The 9,834-nt window shown below is 40.3% G+C and overlaps 1 long non-coding RNA gene across 1 annotated transcript in view; it reads left to right on the top strand.

The window, feature by feature from the left end:
* The first annotated feature begins 6,078 nt into the window (after positions 1–6,078).
* Positions 6,079–9,834, top strand: part of LOC135274773 (uncharacterized) — a 59,482-nt gene continuing 55,726 nt past the window's right edge. Inside the window, exon 1 of the long non-coding RNA XR_010342524.1 lies at positions 6,079–6,247. This is a non-coding gene — a long non-coding RNA (uncharacterized LOC135274773). The remainder of the gene's footprint in view (positions 6,248–9,834) is intronic.

Genomic DNA, 9,834 nt, shown 5'->3' with positions numbered 1-9,834 from the left:
ATAACAAGGTCTGAAGTTGATGCAGCATTTAAGAGCCTACCACCCCAAAATAGCCCAGGTCCAGTTGGGTTCACAGCCGAATTCTACCAGACATACAAAGAGGAACTGGTACCATTCCTTCTGAAACTACTCCAAATAATCCAAAAAGAGGGAATCCTTCCCAAATCATTTTATGAGACCAACATCATCCTGATACCAAAACCCGGCAGAGACTCAACAGGAAAAGAAAACTACAGGCCAGTATCCATGATGAACATAGATGCAAAAATCTTCAATAAAATACTGGCAAGCCAATTACAACAGCACATCAAAAAGCTTATCCACAATGATCAAGTAGGATTCATCCCATTGATGCAAGGCTGGTTCAACATACGCAAGTCTATAAATGTAATTCACCACATAAACAGAATCGAAGACAAAAACCACATGATTATCTCAATTGATGCAGAGAAGGCCGTCGACAAAATTCAACAGCCCTTTATGCTAAAAACCCTCAATAAACTAGGTATTGACGGAATGTATCTCAAAATAATAAAAGCTATTTATGACAAACCAACAGCCAATATCATACTGAATGGGCAAAAACTGGAGGCATTCCCTTTGAAATCTGGCACTAGACAAGGATGCCCTCTCTCACCACTCCTATTTAATATAATACTGGAAGTTCTAGCCAGAGCAATCAGGCAAGAAAAAAGAAATAAAGGGTATTCAATTCGGGAAACAGGAAGTCAAATTGTCTCTATTTGCAGACGACATGATAGTATATCTAGAAGACCACATCGTCTCAGCTCAAAATCTCCTGAAACTGATAAGCAACTTCAGCAAAGTCTCAGGATACAAAATCAATGTGCAAAAATCACAAGCGTTCCTATACACCAATAACAGACTTAAAGAGAGCCAAATCAAGAATGAACTGCCATTCAACTACAAAGAGAATAAAATACCTAGGAATACAACTAACAAGGAACATAAAGGACCTCTTCAAGGAGAACTACAAACCACTGCTCAACGAAATAAGAGAGGATACAAACAGATGGAGAAACATTCCATGTTCATGGTTAAGAAGAATCAATATCGTGAAAATGGCCATACTGCCCAAAGTAATTTACAAATTCAACACTATCCCCATCAAGCTACCAATGACCTTCTTCACACAACTGGAAAAAATCACCTTAAACTTCATATGGAACCAAAAGAGAGCCCTCATAGCCAAGTCAATCCTAATCAAAAAGAACAAGGTGGGAGGCATGACACTACTGGACATCAAACTATACTACAAGGCTACAGTAATCAAAATAGCATGGTACTGGTACCAAAACAGAGATATAGACCAATGGAACAGTACAGAGGCCTCGGAGGCAACACAACGTATCTACAACCATCCGATCTTTGACAAACCTGATAAAACCAAGCAATGGGGAAAGGATTCCCTGTTTAATAAGTGGTGTTGGGAAAACTGGCTAGCCATATTCAGAAAGCAGAAACTGGACCCCTTCCTGACACCTTACACTAAAATTAACTACAGATGGATTAAAGACTTAAACATAAAACCTAACACCATAAAACCATAAAAACCTTAGAAGAAAACCTAGGCAAAACCATTCAGGACATAGGTGTAGGCAAGGACTTCATGACCAAAACACCAAAAGCATTGGCAACAAAAGCCAAAATAGACAAATGGGACCTAATCAAACTCCGCAACTTCTGCACAGCAAAAGAAAGTCATTAGAGTGAATCGGCAACCAACAGAATGGGAAAAAATTTTTGCAGCCCATCTGACAAAGGGCTGATATCCAGAATTTACAACGAACTAAAACAGATTTACAGGAAAAAAGCAAACAAGCCCATTCAAAAGTTGGCGAAGGATAGGAACAGATACTTTACAAAAGAAGACATACATGAGACCAACAAATATATGAAAAAATGCTCATCATCACTGGTCATTAGAGAAATGCAAATCAAAACTACATTGAGATACCATCTCACGCCAGTTAGAATGGCGATCATTAAAAAATCTGGAGACAACAGTTGCTGGAGAGGATGTGGAGAAATAGGAACACTTTTACACTGTTGGTGGGAGTGTAAATTAGTTCAACCATTGTGGAAGACAGTGTGGCGATTCCTCAAGGACCTAGAAATAAAAATTCCATTTGAGCCAGCAATCCCATTACTGGGTATATATAGCCAAAGGATTATAAATCGTTCTACTATAAGGACACATGCACACGAATGTTCATTGCAGCACAGTTTACAATAGCAAAGACCTGGAACCAATCCAAATGCCCATCCATGATAGACTGGACAGGGAAAATGTGGCACATATACACCATGGCATATTATGCAGCCATCAAAAATGATGAGCTCGCGTCCTTTGTAGGGACATGGATGAACCTGGAAACCATCATCCTCAGCTAACTGATACAAGAACACAAAATCAAACATTGCATGTTCTCACTCATAGATGGGTGTTGAACAATGGGAACACATGGTCACAGGGAGGTGAGCATTATACACTGGGGTCTGTTTGGGGGAGCAGGGGGGATAGTGGGGGGTGGGGAGTTGGGGAGAGATAGCATGGGGAGAAATGCCACATATAGGTGAAGGGGAGGAAGGCAGCAAATCACACTGCCACATATGCACCTATGCAACAATCTTGCATGTTTTTCACATGTACCCCAAAACCTAAAATGCAATTGAAAAAAAAAAGAAAGTGGGGTGTTGCTCTCTCCTATTATTGTATTGGAATCTATCTCTTCCCTCAGATCTATTAGTATTTATGTATTTAAGCTTTCCAATATTTGGTGCATATATGTTTATAATGGTTATGTCCTTTTAATGAATTGACCTTTTGTCATTAAATAGAGACCTTCTTTTTCTCTTGTGATAGGTTGTTTGTATAGCCACCTCTGTTCTTTTTTGGTTACCATTTGTATGGACTATCTTCTTTAATTCCTTCACTTTCAGCCTATGTGTATCTTAAATTTTAAATTGGTCTCTTGTGGGTAAGATGCAGTTGGATATTGGGGGTATTTTTAGCCATTCAGTCACAGCATACATTTTTCATTTGAAAATTTAATCTATTTATATTCATGATTATTCTTGATAGGTAAAGACTTACTACTGCCATTTTACTTATTTTCTTGTAGCTCTTTTGTTTATTTCTTTCTCTCTTATTGTCTTTGTGATTTGATAATTTTCTGTAGTGTAAAGCTTTGCTTCCTTTCTCTTTATCGTTTGTATAACTTCTGTAGTTTTTCATTTTGTGGTTACCATGAGACTTACATAAAACACGTTACAGTTATAATCTATTTTAAGCTGATAACAACTTAATGTCTGTTGCGAAGAAAAACTCTCAACTTTTACCCTCCCCCCAAATGAATGTTTTCAATGTCACAATTTACATCTTTTTATATTGAATATAACTTAACAACTTATTGTAGCTTTAGTTATTTTTTATTGTTTTGACTTTTAACCTTTATACTTAAGATACAAATAATTTACACACTACCATCACAGTATTAGAGTGTTCTGGATTTGACTACGCATTTTTCTTCACCAGTGAGTTTTACACTTTCGTATCTATTCATTATTAGCAATTATCATCCTTTCATTTGCATTTAAAGAACTCTGTTAAACATTTCTTGTAAGGCAAGTCTAGAAGCAATGAATTCCCTCAGCTTTTGCTTGTCTGTGAAGGACTTTACTCCTCCTTCATTTCTGGAGGACAACTTTCCTGGGTATAATGTTCTTGGCTTGAATTTTTTTTCTTTTGACTCTTTGAATATATTATTCTCTCCTAGCCTGCTAGATTTCTGCTGAGAAATCCACTGATCGTCTAATGGAGATTTCCTTATATGTGACTGGATGCTTTTCTCTTGCTGCTTTCTTTAACTTTGACTCTTGACGGTTTGATTATATTATGCCTCAGAGAGGACTTTTTCGGTTGAATCTATTTGGAAACTTTTGAGTTTTCTAGATCTGAATGTCCATATTTCTCCTAAGACCTGAAAATTTTTCAGCACTTATGTCATTAAATATGTCTTTTGTCCCTTTCTCTCTCTTTTCTCTTTCTGGAACTCCCATAATATGAAAATTTGTTCACTTAATGATGTCCCATAAGTCCTTTAGGCTGTCTTCACTCTTTTCACTTTTTTCTCTGAGAGTTTTTTTACAAGAACTATCTTCAAGTTTGTAAATTGCTTTTCTGCTTGATGTAAATTTTTGTTTCTTTGGGGGCAGTTACTGGAGAATTATTGTGTTCTGCTGGTGGTGTCACATTTCCTTGTTTTTCATTTGTTTGTTTGTTTTTTATGTATCTGCATTGATGTTCTGCATCTGGTGATATAGTCATCTCTTCCAAACTTTGCAGAGTGGCTTTTATAGAAGAAGACTTTCACCAGCATATGGACCTGAGGGTGCTAGTTCAACAGAGTGCAGTGACTTTGATTCCATATGGGTGTAGTGGTATAATTTACCATGTAGCTTCTTCATTTGTTATCAATGTTAGTGATGACTGTGGGTGTCTCAGTGGTCTAGGCTGCAGGGATTGTGTTGGTGACAGTGGCTGCTTTTGTTATTGGGGCAAAGGCTTTAGGGATCCTCTTATTCTTATCTTTCTCACAATGGGGAATCAGCCATAAGAGGATCTCTTTTAGTTTTGGGACTGACATGGGTCACAGGCAACTATTGTGGCCATCAGGTCACAGTGGCACTAGAATACAGCACATAGATGGTCAGAGCATCTATAAAGCTGGTTTCCTGGGCTTGAGGTCTTATAAAACTACTGTAGCAACAGGGACTTGAGGTGCCAGTTTACTTTCTAAAGTACAAGTTAATGCTGTTCTCCCACTGAGCTGGGGTCTGCTGCTCTGAGGCACACTCCAGGAGCTTGGGCCTAAGGGGCTGTGATATAGCTGTGGTTCTGAGCCTGGTGGGGAGGAGCACAACACTGGCATAGCTCTGGGAAGGAATGGATGCTCTGGAGGGCCTGAAGATGGCTCACTACTGTGGTTCTGTGCTGCCTAAACCTCTAGGATGAAGAGGTGCAGTGGCTACTCATTTCCAGAGCAGGACACACTGTAGCAGGGTTTGGTCCCCAGGAGCAAGGCACAGCTGAGTTCAGTACTAAGTACCCAAGAGCATGGTGACAGCTTGGACTCCGGGTGATGAAGTACCATGCTGTGTGGACTCTGGACTCTAGGATGATAGGACACCGCAGTAGCCCAGCCTCTATGAAGTCAGATACAACAGCAGTAAGGACCCAGGAATGTCAAGATGCCACTATGGCTGTGCCCAAGGGGGATGTAGGATGATGGGGAGCAGTGCATCAATTCTACTTCCCAGAAAGGCAGGGTGCCTCAGCAGTTCAGACTATGGGACCCTAGTCCAGCTTCAGGTAGGCAGGACACTATGATTGTTTGTCCTGGACTGTGGCGTGCCATAGTTAATCCAAGGCTCTGATTCCCTAGGAGACACCATGTCTGCTTGGCCCCAGAAAGCCTGGCTATATGAGTCAGTAGAGTCCCTGGATCACAGGGGATGGCTCACTGCCTCAGCTGTAGTGCCAAAGGGCACAACTACTATGGTATGCAGGAGACCAGGGTTGCCCAGGAGCAAAGTGCTGCCTCACCAGTGGCACCAAGTGTGTGTGACTGCTCCGATGTGAAGGCAGATGGATATTCCTGGGGGTGGGATGCTGCCTCAGCTATGGCACCAGGGGTATGACTGCTCCAGAATTTCTAGGCTTCAAGTCCCCAGAGGTGGGACACCACTTCTGCTCAGCTCTAAGAGGAGGGTAAAGCAGCAACTAGGATAGGGGACAAAGTGGTTCTGTGGTAGCTCAGCCATAGTGGTCAGGTTGTAGCAGCAGCTTTGCCCCAGGTTGGCTCACTATTTAGTGTGGTACAATGATGGCTAAACTTCCAGGAGAGATTCAGTGGCCACTCACTTCCAGAGCAGGACATACTCCAGTTCTGAGAGGGCACAGAATAGTAGCAGCACAGGCCACAGAGGGGTGGGACACAGTGTCTGTTTTTTCTCTGGGTGTAGGTCAGCATTTAGACTCCAGGGAGCTCCATCAGTTGGGCTCAGAACCTGTGAGGATGGCAGCAGTGTCCAGCAGTGAAGACTGAAGGTGTCCACAGCTGTGACAAGGGATTCTGGGTCCTCTAGCTTGCTTTTCATCACAAGAAGAAGTCCCTCCTAGCTCCTAGCTGGTTTGATTGTGGGCGGCAAGGGTGTGGCAGAGGCAAGGTGTCTCCTTCCTTTCTCTATGTGATCATCCTGAGTTTCTGTGCTTTGCCAGATTTTGGCTACTTCCTTGCTGTTCTCCAGTGCTCTCCTTTATTTTTTTGGCAAACTGTAGTTGTATATTCATTGTTTAGGGCTTTTTGTGGTGGGGAAGGGACACTTGGAGGGTCTAAACAGCCATCTTGTTGACTTTACACCTCCAATTTGGGACTTTGGAATGGGGAAGCAATCTGAAGGGATTGAATAAGAAGCATTTACGTTGATGGAAAGTCCTTCTGCATGCTGTTCTGATTTTTAGTCAGCTAAATATATAAATTATTGTTGTTTTTATCTTTTTATTGAGACATCGTGGTTGTACACATTTTTGAGGTACATGTGTCATCCTGATCCATGTACACAATGTGTAATAATCAAATCAGGGTATTTGGGATATTTGTCACATCAAACTTTTATCTTTTTTTGTGTTGGGAACATTACAGTTACTTTCTTCTGACTATTTTGAAATATACAATAAATTGCTATTAGTTATAACTTTTCTGCTGTACTATCAAATACTAGAACGTATTCTTTTTCTCTGACTGTATTTCTGTACCCATTAACTCAACGGACCCTAGCCTCCAGGCTGCAGGCTGGTACTGGTCCGTTAGGAAGTGGGCTGCACAGCAGGATGTGAGCATCGAGAGAGTGAGCATCACCACCTGAGCTCTGCCTCCCATCAGATCAGTGGGGCATTAGATTCTCATAGGATCAGGAACTCTATTGTAAACCGTGCATGTGAGGGATCTAGGTTGCACACTACTTAGGCGAATCTAATCAATGCCTGATGATCTGAAGTGGAAAAGTTTCATCCTAAAACCATCCTCCCAACCTCCAACACCCCCATCCATGGAAAAATCTTCCATGATACCAGTCCCTCGTGCCAAAAAGGTTGGGGACCACTGCATTAACCAACTGCTCTTCATCCCCCTGCTCTCCCTTCCCAGCCTCTGGCAACTACAATTCTACTCTCTACCTCTGTGAGATCGACTTTTAGTTCCCACATATAAGTGAGAATGTACAGTCTTTGTCTTTCTGTGCCTAGTTTATTTCAGTAAGCATAATGTCGTCCTGTTCCATCCATGCTGCTGCAAATGACAGGATCTCATTTTTTAATGTCTAAATAGTATTTCATTGTGTGTGTGTGTATATATGTATATACACACACATCACATCACATTTTCTTTATGTGGATAGACACTTAGATTTGCTCCATATCTCGGCTGTTGTGAATAATTCTGCAAATACATTGGAATGCAGATAACTCTTGGATATACTGATTTTCTTTCTTTTATGTATATACCCAGCAGTGAGGTTGCTGTATCTTATAATAGTTCTATTCTTAGTTTTTTGAAGAATCTCTGTATAAATTCTTCATGTGACTGATTTTAGTTGTAGAAACCAGAGGGGAGCTGAGTAGCAAAGTGAGATTAATGCGCTGTAGAAAGAAGATATTAATTAAAGATAAAAGGCCCCAAAAGAAGGCCGGGCGCGGCGGCTCACACCTGTAATCCCAGCACTTTGGGAGGCCGAGGCGGGTGGATGACGAGGTCAAGAGATCTAGACCATCCTGGTCAACATGGTGAAACCCCGTCTCTACTAAAAATACAAAAAAAAAAAAAAAAAAAAAAAAAAAAAATTAGCTGGGCGTGGTGGCACATGCCTGTAATCCCAGCTACTCAGGAGGCTGAGGCAGGAGAATTGCGTGAACCCAGGAGGCAGAGGTAGCGGTTAGCCGGGATCACGCCATTGCACTCCAGTCTGGGTAACAAGAGCGAAACTCTGTCTCAAAAAAAAAGAAAAAAAGTCCCCAAAAGAATAATGTCATGGTAGTATAGATCCAAGGCATTTACGGAATTCTTGGAAAGGGTTTAGTGTTTCCTTAGATTATAAAATTGAAGGATTGAGGCAATTCTAAACATAGCTAAGAGGTTTAGAAAACTCCAACTGATATCTGGGTTTCAAATTATTTTGTCAAATTCCACACCTTACCATGTACAAAATATAAATCTAAAGTTATTTAGTAGTATTAAACTAGACATATTCAACTGATAGATTATTTTATGTGAATGGACATCTTCAAAATGTTAAGGCTTTTCTTTCTTAAACAAGAAACACTTATTAATTGAGGAAGAAAACAAAAATGTTGTAAAGTTTTCTTCTGATAGAAGAAATTTATTACTAGGTATTTTCTTTCTTGTACTTGCAATTGTGAAGGGTATATTTTCATTACATTTTCTATTAGTGTTAAAATATAGAAGAACTATTAATTTTGGATCAATTTTATAAATGACAAGTTTTACTGGATTATAGCATTATAGTTAAACTCTGCTACAACACAATAAAATCTTTCAAAAATTTTAACTCCACAAAATGTGGGGTTATATTATTGTAAGGTTAATGAACTATCTGGCCCAAGTCTATATAGATAGCCAACTGGGAGTTCTAATGTCCACTTGTAAAATCCAAATGTATCCCAGGTCCTCATGGCAATTGCTATGCTCATTTAAATATCAGTGGGGACAATTTTGGACCTGGTGGCTGACTGAGACATACGGCATAGCAGCAGTGATTCCAGATCTCTTATTTGGTACCTGTTTTGTTAGCAAGATCTGAGAAAATTGGCCTAGGAGAATTATTAGGATGTAGGAACTCACTTTGTTTTCTCTGTGTTTTCAGATAGGGCTTTCTGCCATATACAGGTTTATTTCTCCACTTTATGTCTCTCGGCCTGAGAAAATAAGAACTTTTAGTCATTTGAGAATGGGGTCTTGAAAGGAGACTAGAGTCAGTTGCCAACAAGGTGATATTTGCATTTTGATAATACTGGGTTACCTAATGGCAATTTTCTTTGCTGCAATTGGAGTCATTGTCTGGTTAACTTTAGGGTAATTATATATTCTCTGTCATTATTAAGATCCATCTATATTCTGGACATGTTAGCTAGTTAAGTTCAATAGAGATGTGGTGGGTACTAATCTCTGCAATCCTTCATGACAGCAGTATTGCTTTGGGCTTACTATTTCTGGAAACAGGCAGTTCTGGTGGCCTGCACTTGACCTCTAGAATAACAGCCCTCACTTCATGAGTCAGGGAACTAATAAAGGGACTCTACCAACTGTGGAGTAATGCTTTTCCCATTATTCATTCCAGAACTTGGGAATTAACAACAAAATTAATTCAGGGACCCACTGAGCACACTGCAATAGACCTGAGCCAAAATTTGACTGGTTCCCTGATTCTCCATAAGCTCCTACTCTGACTAGTGGACCACAGTTATACTTGGGTCTCTGGGAATTAGTGTCAGTTCAGAGCCAATGTCCAGTGATCCTCCAGTAATTCTGATTATTTTAACTTCCCCAATGCACAACTGCAGGGAAGGTTGGAAGGAAGATTAACCATATAAATTTTTGTCAACGTACAAGAGTCCTTCAAAAGAACCTTGAAGGTTCTTCAAGGGAATTCAGGCTCACCAACATTAAAGGGGGCTCTGAATCTGTGAAGAAGTTCATAACTTGGAATTGACTGAGACCTAAATTTCTGTTTAAA

This window comes from Aotus nancymaae, unplaced genomic scaffold, assembly GCF_030222135.1.
Source record: "Aotus nancymaae isolate 86718 unplaced genomic scaffold, 86718_ANA_hifiasm-v0.15.2.pri h1tg000014l, whole genome shotgun sequence".
Taxonomy (NCBI): domain Eukaryota; kingdom Metazoa; phylum Chordata; class Mammalia; order Primates; family Aotidae; genus Aotus; species Aotus nancymaae.
This window is presented reverse-complemented; position numbering and strand designations above follow the sequence as displayed.